This window comes from Haematobia irritans, chromosome 3 (genome assembly GCF_050003625.1).
Source record: "Haematobia irritans isolate KBUSLIRL chromosome 3, ASM5000362v1, whole genome shotgun sequence".
Classification (NCBI taxonomy): Eukaryota; Metazoa; Arthropoda; class Insecta; order Diptera; family Muscidae; genus Haematobia; species Haematobia irritans.
The window spans coordinates 17,843,707-17,863,358 of NC_134399.1; the positions used below are offsets into that span (position 1 = coordinate 17,843,707).

At 26.8% G+C, this 19,652-nt stretch overlaps 1 protein-coding gene across 2 annotated transcripts in view; it reads right to left on the reverse strand.

Moving 5' to 3' along the window:
• The window catches only part of LOC142230228 (uncharacterized), a 218,566-nt gene that overhangs the window by 157,917 nt on the left and 40,997 nt on the right, over nt 1–19,652 (reverse strand). Inside the window, exon 1 of one of the 2 annotated variants that reach the window (XM_075300868.1) lies at nt 6,554–7,546. The exons of the other annotated variant lie outside the window; for it this stretch is intronic. The gene's annotated coding sequence lies outside the window, so the exon portion shown is untranslated. Of the gene's footprint in view, nt 1–6,553; nt 7,547–19,652 lie in introns of those variants that run through there. 2 annotated transcript variants of the gene reach the window in all.

Sequence of the window (19,652 nt, forward strand, 5' to 3'; positions counted from 1 at the left end):
TAAAACCATTATTGGAAATTTAACTTAATAACCATTTTATCTGAAAACACTCCTTGAAAATGAAAATTAAGCGGAGTATCATTGAAATATTTGTATACTTCTAAAAACTGTCAATTTCCAAATTATATTCAACTCAGATAATCCTATGGAATATATTGGAAAAATCATAATTAAATTATTGAAAACAATTTGCAATGTTATCCTATTGATACCAATGTTATTACAGCAAATTTCGAAAACAAAACGTTGCAAAAAAAGTCTCATTAAAAAGGTTTCAAATTTAAAAAAAAAAATGGCACATTTTCAGATTTAAAAAAAATGACAACAAAAAACTCTAATTTTCTTTTTTTTTTTTTTGCACAGTTTATTCTTTGTTATCCTGTTTGCCTATTTCTAGAAGTGGTAAGGAAAGTCTCATTAAAAAGTTTTCAAATTTATTTAAAAAACGTGGCACATTCTCAGATTTAAAAAAAAATGCCACAAAAAAAACTCTCAACTCTTGTTTTGTTGCACAGTTTACTCTTTGTAACCCTGTTTGCCTATTTCTAAAAATTTTCATTAAAATTTTTTTTGCATACTTTAGGGAGTCGACGAGCCACTTAGGATAAAGTACAAAAAGTCCTTGAGGGAGAAATCTCTATAAATAAAGTGTTAATCCCTTAAGATCAATTATTTGCTAAGGCATCAAGACCAATGTTTATAAGAAAATATATAATAATATAAAAGTAATTAACTAGAAAGTGGCACACCATTGAAAAAAGGTGTCACAAATATGATAAACTCGTAATCAAGCGCATGATCGATATAGCCTTCACTGCATGGCCATCATGATACTGATCATGTTTTTTATTTGATCTTGATTATATTTGGTATGAAAGTGATTTGGTACAATTAAGAATGCCATTGAGAGAAGACCTTCAAAATTTCGGACATTAGTTTAGGCTGTCAATTCTGCCATATATCATCCTATGTTTTTTTTTTTGTTTTTCTTTTTTTTTCAATAACAACATTATTCTTATAAGAGCGAATATTTTTAAATCACATGGACACTGGTTTAGTGTTTGGGAAAACTATTGCTACTGTTTTTTTATGGAAATATTCAGTTTTTTTGCTATTTTTAGTTATTGAAATATTCTGCTTTTCATTGCACGTTTTTATCGGTTTTGTTTTTAATATTTTCGGTACGTATTTGTGTGCAAATATAACCACGTTTTTTGTTAAGTTAATTAGCTAAGCTGATTTGGTATAGCTATTTGTTGTTCTCACGCTTTTAAACGATTTTCTATCAACGTGCCATGTGAGTTATGTTCTTGTGGATTTATCTTTTGCTAATTAGTTTCTTTGTTGAAATGTCAACAAAAGTTTTGAAGCTGATTCTGGTAAAAATACCAGAAATTTTAATTCGAAAGCAATTTTACAAAGATTTGGAGAATTATAGAAATCTTAAAATGTATTTGACATAATTTAATAGGCCACGTCCGGGTTTACCGAAACATATAGATCTAGGGATAAATCGCCACTTTTTCCAAATTGGATGCATAAGATGCTAACTCGTAGCATCTTTCTTTATGGATTTATACCAATTGCATCGATATTCCTAAAATCAAAGCATATGGCCTCGATTACTCTTTGTCCCTAATAGATTTAAAATTTTGAGAAAAAATTTCTATAGAAATACAATTTTAAAAAAATTTTCTATATAAAACAATTTTGACAAAATTTTCCATAGACATAACAATTTTGACACAATTTTCTATAAATATAAAATTTTGAGAACATTTTCTACAGAAATAAAATTTTGTGAAAATTTGCTGTAGAAATATAATTTTGAGAAAATTTTCTATAGAAATAAAATTTTGAGAAAATTTTCTAAAGAAATAAAATTTTTAGAAAATTTTCCATAGAAATAAAATTTTGAGAAAATTTTCTATAGAAATAAAATTTTGAGAACATTTTCTATGAAATAAAATCTTGACAAATTTTCTATAGAATTAAAATTTTAATAAAATTTTCTATAGAAATAAAATTTTGAGAAAATTTTCAATAGAAATAAAATTTTGACAAAATTTTCTGTAGAAATAAAATTTTAATAAAATTTTCTATAGAAAAAAATTTTTCACAAAATTTTCTACGGAAACAGAATTTTGAGAAAATTTTCTACATAAATACAGATATGTGAAAATATTCTATAGAAGAGAACATTGACAACATTTTCTATTTCTATAGATTTTGAGAAAATTTTCTATATAGAAATAAAATTTTGACAACATTTTCATAAAATTTTGAGAAAATTTTCAATAGAAATAAACATTTGGGAAAATTTTCGATAGAAATAAAATTTTGAGAAAAATTTCTTTAATAATAAAATTCTGAGAAAATGTTCGATAGAAATAAAATCTTGAGAAAAATTTCTTTAATAATAAAATTTTGAAAAAATTTTCTAAAGAAATAAAATTTTGAAAAAAATTTCTATAGAAATAAAGTTTTGAAAAAACATTCTATAGAAATAAAGTTTTGAAAAAAAATTTCTATAGAAATAAAAAAATTGAGAAAAGTTTCCATAGAAATCAAATTTTGAGAAAATTTTCTAAAGAAATGAAATTTTGAAGAAAAAAAATTCTACAGAAATAAAATTTTGAAAAAATTTTCTATAGAAATAACATTTTGAGACAATTTTCCATAAACATAAAATTTTGAGAAAAATTTCCATAGAAATAAAAAATTTTGACAACATTTGCTATAGAAATTAAATTTTGAAAAAATTTTCTATAGAAATAAAATTTTGAGAAAATTTTCTATAGAAATAAAACATTGAGAAATTTTCTATAGAAATAAAATTTTGAGAAAATTTTCGATAGAAATAAAATTTTGAGAAAATTTTCGATAGAAATAAAATTTGAGAAAATTTTCAATAGAAATAAAATTTTGACAAAATTTTCTATAGAAATAAAATTTTGACAAAATTTTCTATAGTAATACAATTTTGACAAAATTTTATATAGAAATACAATTTTGAGAAAATTTTCTATAGAAATAGAATTTTGAGAAAATTTTCTATAGACATAAATATATGTGAAAATTTTCTATAGAAAAAAATTTTGACATTTTCTATTTCTATAGATTTTGAGAAAATTTTCTATATAGAAATCAAATTTTGACAACATTTTCTAAAGAAATAAAATTTTGAGAAAATTTTCTAGAAATAAACATTTGGGAAAATTTTCGATAGAAATAAAATTTTGAGAAAAAATTTCTTTTATAATAAAATTCTGAGAAAATTTTCTATAGAAGTAAAATTTTGCGAAAATTTTCTAAAGAAGTACATTTTTGAAAAAATTTTCAATAGAAATGCAATTTTGACAATAATTTCTATAAAAATAAATTTTTGAGAAAATTTTCCACAGACATAAAATTTTGAGAAAAATTTCCGTAGAAATAAAAAAAATTTGAGAACATTTTCTCTGGAAATAAAATTTTGACAAAATTTTCTATAGAAATCAAAAAATTTGAAAAACTTTTCTATGGAAAGAAAATTTTGACAAAATTTTCTAAAGAAATAAAATTTAGAGATTTTCTTTTTTGATGAGCCAACGTGGTGCAATGGTTAGCATGCCCGCCTTGCATACACAAGGTCGTGGATTCGATTCCTGCTTCGCCCAAACACCAAGAAGTTTTTTCGGTGTCACCTCAGTAATGCTGGTGACATTTCTGAGGGTTTCAAAGTTTCTCTAAGTGGTTTCACTGCAATGTGGATCGCCGTTCGGACTCGGCTATAAAAAAGGAGGTCCCTTGTCATTGAGCTTAACATGGAATCGGGCAGCACTCAGTGATAATAGAGAATTTCACCAATGTGGTATCACAATGGACTGAATAGTCTAAGTGAGCCTGATACATCGGGCTGCCACCTAACCTAACCTAGAGAAATTTTTCTATAGAAATAAAATTTTGAGAAAATTTTCTATAGAAATAAAAAATTTTGCGAAAATTTTCTATGGAAATAAAATTTTGACAGAATTTTCTAAAGAACTAAAATTTAGAGAAATTTTTCTATAGAAATAGAATTTTTAGAAAATTTTCTATAGAAATAAAATTTTTAGAAAATTTTCTACAGAAATAACATTATGAGAAAAGTTTCCATAGAAATCAAATTTTGACAAAATTTTCTAAAGAAATAAAATTTTGAAAAAAAAAATTCTATAGAAATAAAATTTTGAAAATATGTTCTATAGAAATAACATTTTGAGACAATTTTCCATAAACATAAAATTTTGAGAAAAATTTCCGTAGAAATAAAAAATTTTGACAACATTTGCTATAGAAATTAAATTTTGACAAAATTTTCTAAAGAACTAAAATTTAGAGAAATTTTTCAATAGAAATAAAATTTTTAGAAAATTTTCCATAGAAATAAAATTTTGAGCAAATTTTCTACAGAAATAACATTATGAGAAAGGTTTCCATAGAAATACAATTTTGAGACAATTTTCTATAGAAATAACATTTTGACAAAAATTTTCTACAGAAATAAAATTTTGATAAAATTTTTCTATAGAAATAACATTTTTAGAAAATTTTCCATAGAAATAAAATTTTGAGCAAATTTTCTACAGAAATAACATTATGAGAAAGGTTTCCATAGAAATACAATTTTGAGACAATTTTCTATAGAAATAAAATTTTGACAAAAATTTTCTACAGAAATACAATTTTGATAAAATTTTTCTATACAAATAAAATTTTTAGAATTAAATTTTTAATTTTCTATAAAATAAAAACTTGAGAAAATTGACTATAGAAATAAAATTTAGTGAACATTTTCTATAGAAATAAAATTTTGACAAAATTTTCTATAGAAATCAAAAAATTTGACAAACATTTCTATAGAAATCAAAAAATTTGACTAATTTTTCTATAGAAATCAAAAAAATTAAGAAAATGTTTTTTTGAAATAAAATTTTGAGAAAATTTTCTATAGAAATGAAATTTTAAGAAAATTTTCTAGGAAATAAAATTTTGGCAAAACTTTATAAGAAATACAAATTTGAGAAAATTTTCTATAAAAATAGAATTTTGCGAATATTTTCTATAGAAATAAAATTTTTAGAAAAATTTCTATAGAATAAAATTTTGAAAAAAATTTCTATAAAATAAATTTTGATAACATTTTCCATAGAAATCAAAAAATTTGAAAAAAAATTTCTATAGAAATCAAAAAATATGAGAAAATTTTGATAAATTTTCTCTAGAAATGAAATTTTTAGAACATTTTCTATAGAAATAAAATTTTGAGAAAATTTTCTATGGAATAAAATGTTGGGAAAATTTTCTATAGAAATAAAATTTTTTAAAACATTTTCTATAGAAATACAATTTTGAGAAAATTTTCTATAGAAATCAACAAATTTGAGAAAATGTTCTATAGAAATAAAATTGTGAGAAAATTTTCCAAGAAATAAAATATTGAGAAATATAGAAATATAATTTTTTATTTGTTTGGTAAATTTTTCTACAATTTTTGGTAGATTATAGTTTGCTCGAGTGGCAACCGTGGTTGGCACCCATATTACCAATGGTAATTTGTATAAACACACTTGAGGAAAATTTTAATAAAATTAAAATAATCATTAAAATTTTCTTTAGTGTTCTTTGAGAATTACCCATGGGTACCATCACTTTTACAACTTCCTATATATACATATTTTTTTCTATTAAAAAAAAAAAATAAAACAAATTTGAGGTTGAAAGTTGTTCCACACCATATAAAATTGAAAGATCTTTTTTTATATATATTTTTTTTTTAATTTTTTTTTATATTTCAGCTTTTTTAATATTTAACAAAATATCCATTATTAAGTGTTATTTGCCAATTGATTTAAAAAAAAAATAAATTGCATTAATTATTTATTATGTTAGTATCATAAAATGTCTATTAATCACACCGGTAATCTTTTGTACGTTTTCCATTTTATTTATTTAAAAAGATATATAATTTATTTTTTTATACATAATACTTTTTATTAGATTTAATTTTAATAAACTTTATAATATTTCATATATATTTTTTTAATTTTTTACATAAATTAATATTTTTATTCTGTTTGCTTTAATCTTAACCATATTAAGATTATTGAAAACACACACTCACACAAACACTCTCACTAACACCCACAAGGTGTTAGGCTTCTTTCATTTCACCCCCTCGAATCACACCACATACTACCAAACACTCAATCATAACAGCAACAACAATAACAAATACACGGTAGTGTTGACTCTTTTTTTTGGCATTTGGAAATTATTAACAAACAAATTTTGTGGTTTCTTTATTTATTTAATTTGTTGTTATTTTCTTTTTCTTTTTATAATTGAAAAAAATACATTCGAGGTTGTGGTTTATGAAATTTTGTTTTCTTCCTCAATTTGCATTTTTAAGATACAAAAAAACAAAAAACACAAATAATATTTTTACACATTATAGCCAATAAACGATTATCATTCTTTGTTGTAGATTTTATTTTTAACACTTTTCTTTATTTTTAATTTTTTTCCTTACATCTGTTGTGCAAAAAAATATATATAAATCTCGTTAAATGACACGAGAAAACTAAGAAACGTATTCACCACCGCCCTTTTTTGCTAGTAGTAAAAGGGCGACACACGGGCTGACTTCAGTGAATGTCAGTTTTCGGGGACAACTAAAACAAAAAATTAAAAGTCGGCCAAAAAACACGACGACGACAAAATTCTTCTTCTGAATTTGGGGTATAGTTGCCAAACATATATATACACACACACGCACGTACACAATTGTTCACTAGAAAATTTTCTTCATTGTACGCGTTCATCAACTGCGCACCGACCGTCACTCTCGCATGTTTATTTTGCACTGAAAATTGTGAAAAAATACGATGTTTAGACGTACGTCTTCGCTAACACCGTTTGGCTCGTCTCGTCATCGTCGTTGCCATTGTTTGGGGGCCGAGTAGCTTACAATGGATGAGTTTGTTGCTGTTTGTTGGAGCGTCTACTTAAAATTGGTTGGGGCTGGTGTTTGTTGTGGATAGTGGGGTGGTGGGTTAATATGTAGGGGGTTGTTGTTATTGTCTCAAATAATGCCGGCTACTCTCTTAGACGTTTTTCACACTCTCTCTCTCATGTCTCTTGCTTACGAATTGTCTCTAATACCCTCTATGCTTGTTCTTTATGTGCTGCAAATCTTCACCACCTTCTTAATTTTACCACAGGTTGTTTGTGTTGTTGTTTTTGTTTGTTTCTTCACTTGCCTTAGCTTGTGATGGTGGTAATGGCAATGGTGGCAGTAGTGTTTAGCATTCTTATGTTTTATACTCCACTCTACCACCCTCTGACAAGTAAATCGCAAGTCTCTGCATCGTATTATGCGCACATAGAAGTATAGAAAACAATAAGAACAACAAATAATAGCTACAAAATTGTAAGTTTCGCTAGATTTCTCAAAGAGCTGTTGTCACTCCCTCTCTATGCACTAGCAAAGATATTCTAGCTGTGTTCAAAATAATAGAAGTGTTTTTTTTATTAAAAACCCCATAATATAAAAAATATAGAAAAATTAAAATATTAATTATATAACAAATACTTTTGATCAGCATTTATTGGCATTTGTGAAAAATATTCTGAAAGAAATTTCTTGTATCAAATTTGTATACCTCCGGTAAAAACACAATAGAATGTGCAAATCTAAACCAAGAATTAAAACTAAAATTTTTTAAAATAAATATATTTTAAATAATAGCCTGATAATACGGTATAATCTTTGTTTAAATTTTTTTTTATTTAATTAGGGATAGTGAAATTAAAAGAAAAATTTGCAAATATGGGCTAAGATTTATTTTGAGGATATTTTTTGTTATTTTTTATTTGTAACTACACACAATTTTTTTTAATTTAATCACGTAATTAATTGATCAAATTAATTATTTAATTGAAATGTCTTCTATTAATTTTTGTGATTGATTGTAAAATCAATTAAATTTTTTTAATTGAATATTTTTTAAAACTCAATACTTTGATTGGAAAACTTTTCGTGATTTTTTTTTTGGTGTAGGAAACCAGATTTTGTCTGGGCCTAGCCAAAGAATATTTTTTTTCTACTTTTGTTTAACCCTTTCACTACCGATGTCCACTTAGAAGGACATTCGAAAAAGACACCAAATTCTATTTTCTCACTTAGTTTAGATTTATTTCTCGATGTTATTTTAAAGTAGAGGCTTTAATCTAAATAAGCTATAAATATTTTCCATATTGGTGAGAACTAAAATACATTTTTATAGACTTTTTTAACAATAAACGAAAAATATGAGACAATACTGTATGTTTCTAGTAAATGGACATTTATACAAAAACTATAGCTAATACTTTTTCGGGTTCTTTTTTGTGTTTCTTCTCATACTTTGAAAGATATTATAGACCAAATAGCACTTCTTTTCGTAGGGCCATTTGGTCACAATTCAAGAATCAAGTTTTCAGAACAAGCTCATATAGCTCTTGAAGTAATTGAGGTAGGATCTCAAAATGACAATTTTTGTTTTACATGTTTTGTTGGTACTAGTAAAAACAGATGAAAAATTAAGGTTTCTACCATTAGGTTTATTTCGGCAGTGAAAGGGTTAATGGTCTCAAAAAGACTTTGAGATTTCCACAAAGTGTTATTAAAATCGGGAAAATTTCACCCTCTCATGGAAAAAAAATTAATAAAATTAAATACATACCATACAGTAAGTAACATAAATATACTGTAGAAATTTTCGCAAAAACTAATAAAATGTAATAATTTTTTTTGCAATAAAATATGTTATAATTAGCGTTAGTTTAACTACGGACTTTTTTTCACCAAGTACCTCCAAGACCCTATAAATATCTAATTATGGAGACCCTAAAAATATCTCAATTTCGGGAACAAATATATTTATCTATTTATAAATAGATCAATTTTTCAATGTAGAAAAAATTAATAAAATATTCATTATTAAAATCTTCCCTAATATTATATAAGTTTCTCTTATAACTATTACCCATTTGATATGGATCACTCGTATAATTTTGAACACAACTGTAGTTACAGAGAACATGAAGAGTGAAAACAACAGTAACGCAAACCTAGAGCAACGTTAACAGCACAGTAACATCAGCTCAGTGTCAACGACACTGAGAGAGAGAAACCAAGCATTTGCAGAAAAAAGATTTTGCATTAGCAGCAGCGAGATTAAAAACGAATTCCTCTCATATAAAAAATTTTTGTATGCATATGTGTTTGAATATGACTATAAACAATAATTTGCAATTTAAATAAATTATATAATTTTTTTTGCTGCAACAACAATCGTAAACAAGTAACACCTTCAATGCTACTAGCCTAGACAAAATATTTGATAAGACAGCGGGCAAAATTAGGCAGCCATTCATTTAGACAGTCAATGACCATTGATTGTAAATGGAATAGAATTTTGCCCTTTCAGTAGTTTTTGTTTTTTTTGTTTTTTTGTGAAAAAAATTTAAGTAAAATCGTTTGTTTCCTTATCAGCTGATATGGAAAATATAGTAACGATTCATTTGAAAATTCTTTTACAATGTAACAGAAGACCAGAAAAAAGATTTTACATTAGCAGCAGCGAGATTAAAAACGAATTCCTCTCATATATGTTATAAAATTTTCATATGCATGTGTGAATATGACTATAAACAATAATTTGCAATTTAAATAAATTATATAATTGTTTTGCTGCAACAACAACCGTAAACAAGTAACACCTTCAATGCTACTAGCCTAGACAAAATATTTGATAAGACGGCGGGCCAAATTAAGCAGCCATTCATTTAGACAGGCAATGACCATTGATTGTAAAGGGAGTAGAATTCTCCCTTTCAGCATTATTTTTTTTTTTTTGTAATAAAAAGTATAATCGTTTGTTTTCTTATCAGCTGATATGGAAAATATAGTCACGATTCATTTGAAAATTCTTTTACAATGTAACAGAAGAATTTGCAAAAAAAAAAACAATTATTTATATTATCATGATAATTGTAATCAACATGGGATGACATTATTTAGGAAAAATATTAATTTTATTTAATTTAATTTTATTTTGTTTTATTTTATTTTATTTTATTTTATTTTATTTTATTTTATTTTTTTTATTTTATTTTATCTTGTTCTTTTTTATTTTATTTTGTTTTGTTTTATTTTTATTTTTCATATAAATTTATTTATTTTATTTTATTAAAAAACTTGCGTATGCCTTTCCCATCTGTATTTGTCAACAAAAGGAGTTATGACTGCATGATACTTTAACCCTTCACAAACACATACATAATAGGCTTAGGTTAAGTGGCAGCCCGATGTGTCAGGCTCACTTAGACTAGTGAGTACATTATGATACCACAGTGGTGAATAGGCTTATGAAGAGCTTTTACAGCTGGACTTTCTGAATATGTGTGTGTGTGTTTATTTGACATATCCCCCTTAAAATCCCAGCGGGAAAATTGCGAAGTACCTCAAAAATCATGCCTTCTTAACCCATGATTTTGGGATCCTTAACACCTTCCCATATGCCTTCTCCTATCATGCATGCTAAAATGCCTTGCACTTCCTTTCTATAAAATGCCCGCAAACATTATTCTGTGCCTTCTTTGGGAATTGGAAAAAGAAGGACCTAAATTGTTGTTATAAGAACGAAAATTCAATTTTTTATATAATCATCAAACAAACATTTGTATCAATATTTTTAACAGATTTGCCTCAAAACTAGAATTTGCTGTTATTTCGCAAGATGATTCATATTTAGATATAGTTCTTAATTTTAGTTCTAGAGCATGTAATGCGCTATTCTCATCCATTTGCCAGAAATATGGAAATTAGTATCCCTCCCCGCCTTCCAGTGTATTTAAAATAGAATATATCTTTATACCCTCCACCATAGGAACATAAAAAAGCAGTAGAAAAGTGACGTTTTGTATTCGAAACAGCGCTTCTGGCGATGTCTTCAAATTTTCGTTTTTTGGGATTAAGTTGGACATATATGTAGTTAGTTGTAGATCAATTTACCCACATATTTTCCATTGGTTTTACTTTATACGTTTGTTTTGATCGTAATATTTCTATTTGTCTTCTATATTAGTTGTTGTTGTTATAATACAGTTTTGTAATGTTGTTGTGAGAGCATACACACAGAAAAATTTATTTGACTTCAAATCTTTTGACCTTTCCTTAAGGATTTCGTTATTGAATCTGAGATATTGTTTTTTTTAATATAAAGTAACTTTTTTGGTAGCTAACTAGCTCTAGATCTAGGCTCTGTGAATTTAAAGCTAGGATACAGGTCTCATATATATTTTTTTCGTTCACGATTTGCGATATATCAACACAGGTATACAGCTATAAATAAATTACGAATAAAAATCCAAATTGTAAAATACATTTTAATGCAACAAATGTTTTCTTATTTTCAAATAAATTTTTAACCAAAAATGCAAAATCCTCCAAATAAGTATTAGCCTATTTCGAAGTTCTTTTTTATCTTTAATACATTTTTTTTTCTTCTTTATATTAAGTGAAATTGGCCTCACTTTATGGTCCTATAACTTTGATAGAGGCTCGCACATTTCAAAGATTCGTGTACTAAATTTAAATAAAATAGATTTTAATTTAAGATTATAAACTTTTTTCAATTATGTTTTTTTTGTATAAGTGCAATTTTATCTTAAATCTTAAACACCCACCACCATGAATCAAATATTAGGGTTTCCTTTGAAATTTCAGGGGGGTTTGAGGACAAATCAAGCAGAGCAGTTCAACCAATACACTTCCCGGAGATAAATTTAAAGATTTTACTTATGAAGACTATATCAGATTCTGGATTTGTAAGAACCATTTTTGTTTAAGAGGAATCATTAACATCTCTTGTAAGTGTGCAAGAAAATTATAAAATAACGTTTTGATTTGAAATCTTAAATCTGTAGATTTTCAGCCGAGAAGTAAAATCTGGAAACTTTACATTGAGTTTCAAGCAATTTTCATGAGCGGTGCGCCTTCTATACCCTCAAGAAGTGAAATTTCAGGCAAATCGGATAAAAACTACGGTTTTTAGAAACCCAAGGAGTTAAATCGGGAAATCGTTCTTATGGGGACTATACTGCAACACTGACCGATACTCACCATTTACAGCGTATCTCTTTATGATCCAAAAATAATTCTAGATTTCGAATTTCATACAAATTGGATAAAAACTACGGTTTTTATAATCCCAAGAAATAAAATCCGGAGATCGGTTATTATTGGGGATATACCGAAACATGAACCAATATACGCCCTTTTCGGCACACCTCTTTATTGTCATAAAATACTTCTAGATTTCCAATTTCAGGCAAATTGGAAAAAAATACCGTTTCTATAAGTCCAAGAAGTAAAATCAAGAGATTGGTCTATATGGGGGATATACCAAAACATAGACCGATACTCACCATTTTCGGCACGCATATTTATGGTCCTAAAATACCTCTAGATTTCCAATTTCAGGCAAATTGGATAAAAACTACGATTTCTATAAGCCCAAAACCCCAAATCGGGAGGTCGGTTTATATGGGGACCATACCAAAACATTGACCGATGCTCACCATTTTTGGCATACCTCTTTATGGTCCAAAAATACCTCCAGATTTCCAATTTCAGGCAAATTGGATAAAAACTTCGGATTCTAGAAGCCCAAGAAGTAAAATCAGGAAATCGGTCTATATGGGGGCTATACCAAAACATGGACCAATACTCACCATTTTCGGCACGCCTATTTATGGTTCTAAAATACCTGTAGATTTCCAATTTCAGGCAAATTGGATAAAAACTACGATTTCTATAAGCCCAAGACCCCAAATCGGGAGGTCGTTTTATATGGGGACTATATCAAAACCTGGACCGATATTGCCCATCTTCGAGCTTGACCTGCCTGCAGACAAAAGACGAGCTTGTGCAAAATTTCAGCATGATTGCTTCATTATTGAAGACTGTAGCGTGATTACAACAGACAGTCAGCCAGACGGACAGACGGTCATGGTTATACTTTATATAGTCGGAAATCGATATTTCGATGTGTTACAAACGGAATGACAAACTTATTATACCCCCGTCACCATTCTATGGTGGTGGGTATAAAAAAAATTAAAAAGTATAGCACTTGTTGTATTACATATCAGCCACCCTGTACATATGGGGAGGTATATATATAACTAACTAAACATAGTAAAAGTGCTTGTCACTCAAAAAAAAGTTTGTTCAAAATTTCAAAAAATTGGCTGAGTAATATGGGATATAAACTCAAATCGACCGATTATATATACGGGTGCTATATATATACCTAACATGATCTCTTTGAAAATTGTTCCCTTGAATTAATACCAGTTTGGGGGTCAAATACCCCACTGTTCGATGGGATACTTTGTACAAGTAGCTACTATTTATGTAGGTCGGATGGTATTTTGATTGGTACGATCCAATCGAAATAGGAAATTTTATGTTAACTGATCAAGAACTGATTTAACTTATATAGGTATTTAATCTACCTCCATGTACATTAAGGCAATGTTAAGAGGTTTTAAGATACCTTGTCTTTAGTAGAACTTTCTTCGTAATACATGGTGGCTAGTCCATAAGACTCGCCCTGCCTGACGGCCGTATTTACTTATTTTTATATTTAGTGCGGTTAAATAAATAAACATAAATCTTTCTAAATAATTAATAATTAAATTAATAATAACAAAAATCTATAACTTTGCCTAGGCTAGAATCTGTTCGAACCCACCAATGATCCCATACTCATTCTTTGTTGCCTGCCAAGCTATTAATTTGTTTATGTCTAGTTACTCCTAACTTTGGCCTTCTAGAATACATTCTCTGTAACATATAAAAGACCCGATACCCATTATACATTCACTTCCAACAGAAGGGAACGCGGAATGACTTCACGTGTAGCTTATGTTTACCTTTTGGCGCCCACATCACATAAATGTGTCGTAGGCCAGTGGATGAGTGTAGGACTACCAACAACGAGGACCCCGGTTCAAATCCCGACGGAGCAGAAAAATAAAAATACACATGAGGTAAATATTAAAATCACAAAAATAAGATAAACTGTATAGGAAAAGTAAGTCAAATTAAATTCTAACGTAAAAGGCATGAGGGCAAATATTCAGTTCATAGACAACCTTGCCTTCAAAATATTTATTTTTACACGCTTTCTTTTATGCCTTCCTGTCCAGGCCTTTTTGAGGGCCTTCTTTGGAAGGCATGATTTTTGTACTTAGTATGAAGGCCTGATAACATGGCATCGACGACACCACCTCTAGAAGGCATACGAATAGAAGCGAGAGGCAAGGCCTTGGTTTCCAATCCAATCCAATGTTATTTTGAAATGAACACGTAATGCATCGCCCAGGCCTTATAGCTACCCGGACAGCACTTCCATCATCGATTCCACGTCGCTTCCATTTCCCGCTGGGATGCTACAGCAGACATTGACCAATTTCTATTTTTTTTAAGAATTCATCACCGTTTACAGAAGATAAGAATCACCACCTACAATAATCTTTTTGGAATACATTTTGGTGTCACCACCAATAGTGGATTACAACTGGGTGTGGACAAATATTTATTGTCTATTAGGTCAGACAAATAATGAATGTGTATATATCCCTAAGCCAGAAGTGTCAAATGCAATATTTATGGCAACATGGATGAATAGAAGTAATAAAGAGATTTTAAGGCCTGGTTTGGGGAAAAAAGATGCAAGGCACAAAAATAATAGACTGGAAAAATATTTTGGGGATTTTCAGCAAGAGTGTACTTTGATTCCATTTTACGTAGGGTGAGGCCTCTTCAAGATAATACCAAAACCTCTAAACCACCATCAAAATCGTTGCTGTCATGTATAAAACTCAAAAAGGCCCTTTGTTGTATAACCTGACAAATTAATCCTTCGCATGGTTTCCAAAAGAATTTAATTTTCTTTTTTGAAATTTTCACAATTCCCATTTTTTTTTTGTCTGGTCTACGCTAGACAAAACATAGCTACAAGGCAGTCAGTCAGCTATGTAGACCTACATCTGCCCGGAACATAGCATATATTTGCTAAGAAATCTCATTGTTATTGATTCGTCTTTGTTTTCTTTATTTTCATAAGAAAATATTTTCTTTTCTTCATTTGTTTTTTTTTTTAAGTTTAAAAAAGAAAAATCAAAGAAAATTTATATTTATTTGTATACTTTGTATTTTTTCACTACAATAAATATGCAGGAAATATTCTTACGCAAAAGGGAAAACAAAAAGGCAATTGTTTATTATTTTAAATATTTTTATAGAAAATTTTCATGTAGTAAAGAAAGGTACTATAAACAGGAAATATTCTTGGAAATCAAATTTTGACAAAATTTCCTATGGAAATTAAATTTTTGACAAAATTTCCTGTAGAAATGTTATTTTGACAAAATTTCCTATAGAAATAAAATTTCGACAAAATTTCCTATAGAAATGAAATTTCGACATTTTTTGAACAATTTCCAATATAGTGATGAAATTTTGACAACATTTCCTATAGAAATGAAATCCCGGAAAAAAATCCTATAAAAATGAGATTTCGACGATATGTTATTTTCTAATAGAAATTAAATTTTGAGAAATGTCTTTAAGGAATGAAATTTTGACAACATATCTTATAGAAATGTTGTTCTTGAAAACATTTTCTATAAGAACGAAATTTTGAGAAAATCCCCCATGGCATGAAATTTAGATAAACTTTTTTATTAAAAATAAAATTTTGACAAAATTTCCTATAGAAATAAAATTTTGACAACATTTTAGACAGAAATGAAATATTGACTAAATTTCCCATAAAAATGAAATTTTGTTGAAATTTCCAATAGACATGCAATTTGACAAAATTTTCTACAAAAATTACATTTCGACAAAATTTCCTAAAGATGTGAAATTTCGACAAAATTTCCTAAAGAAGTGAAATTTTGACAAAATTTACTTTAGAAATGAAATTTTGATAAAATTTTCCATAGAAATGAAATTTTGAAAAAAATTTCCTATGGAAATGAAATTTTCAGAAAAATTCCTATAGAAATGAAATCTTGATAAAATTTCTTAAAGAAATTAAATTTTGACAAAATTTCCTATAGAAATTAAATTTTGACAATATTTCCTAAAAGAATGAAATTTTTAAAAATTTTACTATAGAAATGGAATTTTGACAAAATTTCCCATAGAAATGAAATTTTGACAAAACTTTACTATTCCAATCCCTTTTTGAATTGGAAATTTTTAAAACTTTAGTCACAGGCTACGTACAATATTAACCATAACCTTTGATAGAAGTGTCCCATAAATTCCAACTTTTGACTTTTGCAATTCCCATCAATCCGAATAAAAAACAACGAACTCCATCAAAAAATGCTAAGTCGACTTAGCGTACTCTGGAATGAGGACATCGATATAAAACTGAAGACTTCGTCAAAATTACTTCCCCTAATTTTAGCGTCATAAAATCCTCAACGCTGAGCAAAAAACATTTGAAATAAATTAAACAAATGTTTGTCACATAATTTACTGAGCGTATTAATGAGGTGGGAACATTTTTAAAATTAGCTTTTTTCTCTGAAAATAATATGTGCACATTGTGAGATGAAGATAGGCTAGACTGGATTGTGGAAAAGTTCATTTACACACGGACAAATATTTTTCCCATTTTTTTTTTTGATTGGCGGGAAATGCACATGAATTCTTGGGGATTTTTTGTTTTGTTTTTTTTTTTTTTTTTTTTGAAAAATTAATGCACCGATGTATTATCTATTAATAAATACGTATATCCATTTGTCTGTTTGTCTGTCTGTTAGTCGATCTATGTAGTATATTTATTATTCTTTAAATTCCATTCATGAAACTACATCCACACATCACATATGTCAAGCAAATGTCACCTTTAGGGTCTATCTTAATGTAAAAATGGCATAAGGGGAGGCGGTGGATATTATGTTAAGGTACCCAGGATGTTATCATAAATTTTCGTAAGATGGGTGGTTTACAATTCGAAATGATCTGTGATGTATACTAATAGACTGTATCGTAAAAATTTTAGATTTATATATGCGATATGATTTCCATAAATTTTCTTCGAAATATGCAATCAGGACTTGAAGACAACATGAATTCAAGCCTATTTCAAATCCATACTAATTGGAATCTTGTAGAAATTCTGGATTTAGTTATGCAATATGCCAACAATTTTCCTTAAAAAACTATGCCAATATTTGAATTCAATGTGAATTCAAATTTGTTTCAAACTTCAAATTCATAATTAATAGTTATGAGATATACATGAATACTGTTTGAATATGGATTTGCCAATGGGTAAATAACATTAATTATTTAGAATAATGCCTTAAATAATGTATATATCTAGATAAGATAAATAGCATTAATAAATAATAATTAAAAAATACTGTATTCATTTATATCTATTTGATATTTGAAAAAAAAAATCTTAAGATAGAAATAGGTAAACTTTAGTGTTTTTTTTCTAAAGTACTGAGTTCTCCAATTTTTCTTTCTGAAATGAAACTGATATGAAATGAATTCTCAGTCGAGTTCAAATATAATTTTAATATTACTCTTTCACAACATTGAAATGGCCATTATAGAGTACATAACTTAATAAAATTGTATGATTTGTTTCTTAATACATTTTGAGTCTGGAATGAGATAATTTTTTGATACTGTAACAGCACAGAACAAAGGTAATGCTATGACTTTGCAAACAATTTTAGATTTAAAATCAAATTTTGTCAAAATTTGATTTCTATAGGAATTTTTTTGAAAATTTCATGTCTGGAAGAAATTTTGTTAAAATTTCATTTCTATAGGAAATTTTGTCAAAATTTCATTTCTGTAGGAAATTTTCTCAACAAATTTTGGAGAAAATTTCAAATTTTGTGAAAATTTCATTTTTATAAGAAATTTTGTGAAAATTTCATTTCAATAAGAAGTTTTGTTAAAATTTCATTTCTATAGGAAATTTTGTCGCAATTTCATATCTATAGAAAATTCTTTCAAAATTTCTTTTCTATAGGAAATTTTGTCAAAATTCATTCCTATAGGAAATTTTGTCAAAACTAATTTCTATAGGAAATTTTGCTGAAATTTAATTTCTATAAGAAATGTTGTCAATATCTCATTACTCTAAAAATTTTTTCAAAATTTTTTTTCTATAGGAAATTTTGTTAAAATTTCATTTTTATAAGAAATTTTGTCAAAATTTTATTTCTATAGGAAATTTTGTTAAACTTTCATTTCTATAGGAAATTTTCTCAAAAATTTAATTTTTATAGGGAAAATCTATGGGAAATTTTGTCAAAATTTCATTTCTATAGGAAATTTTCTCAAAATATCATTTCTATAAGAAATTTTGTCAAAATTTCATTTATTTAAGAAATCTTGTCACAATTTTCTTTATTTAAGATATCTTGTCACTATTTTATTTATATAGGAATTTTTGTCAAAATTTTATTTATATAGGAAATTTTGTCAAAATTTTATTTCTATAGAAAATTTTGTTAAAATTTCATTTCTTTAGGAAATTTTGTCAAAATTTCATTTCAATAAAAAATTTTGTTAAAATTTCATTTCTATAGGAAATTTTGTCAAAAATTTCATTTCTATAGGAAATTTTCTCAACATTTTATTTCTGTAGGATTTTTTCTTAAAATTTCATGTCTATAGGAAATTTTGTGAAAATTTAATTTTTTAGGAAATTTTGTCAAAATTTTATTTCTATAGGAAATTTTGTCAAAATTTTATTTCTATAGGAAATTTTCTCAAATTTTCATTTCTATAGGAATTTTCTCAAAATATCATTTCTGTAGGAAATTTTGTTAAAATTTCATTTATTTATGAAATCTTGTCAAAATTTCCTTAATTTTATGATATCTTGTCACTATTTCATTTCTATAGGAAATTTTGTCAAAATTTCATTTCTGTAGGAAATTTTGTCAAAATTTCATTTCTATAGGAAAATTTTTAAAATTTCATTTCTATAGGAAATTTTGTCAAAATTTCATTTCAATAAGAAGTTTTGTTAAAATTTCAGTTCTATAGGAAATTTTGTCGCAATTTCATATCTACAGAAAATTCTTTCAAAATTTCTTTTCTATAGGAAATTTTGTCAAAATTCATTCCTATAGGAAATTTTGTCAAAACTAATTTTAATAGGAAATTTTGCTGAAATTTAATTTCTATAGGAAATGTTGTCAATATCTCATTACTCTAAAAATGTTTTCAAAATTTTATTTCTATAGGAAATTTTGTTAAAATTTCATTTTTATAAGAAATTTTGTCAAAATTTAATTTCTATAGGAAATTTTGTTAAACTTTCATTTCTATAGGAAATTTCCTCAAAAATTTAATTTTTATAGGGAAAATTTATGGGAAATTTTGTCAAAATTTCATTTCTATAATTTCATTTCTCAAAATTTCATTTCTATAGGAAATTTTCTCAAAATATCATTTCTATAAGAAATTTTGTCAAAATTTCATTTATTTTAGAAATCTTGTCACAATTTTCTTTATTTAAGAT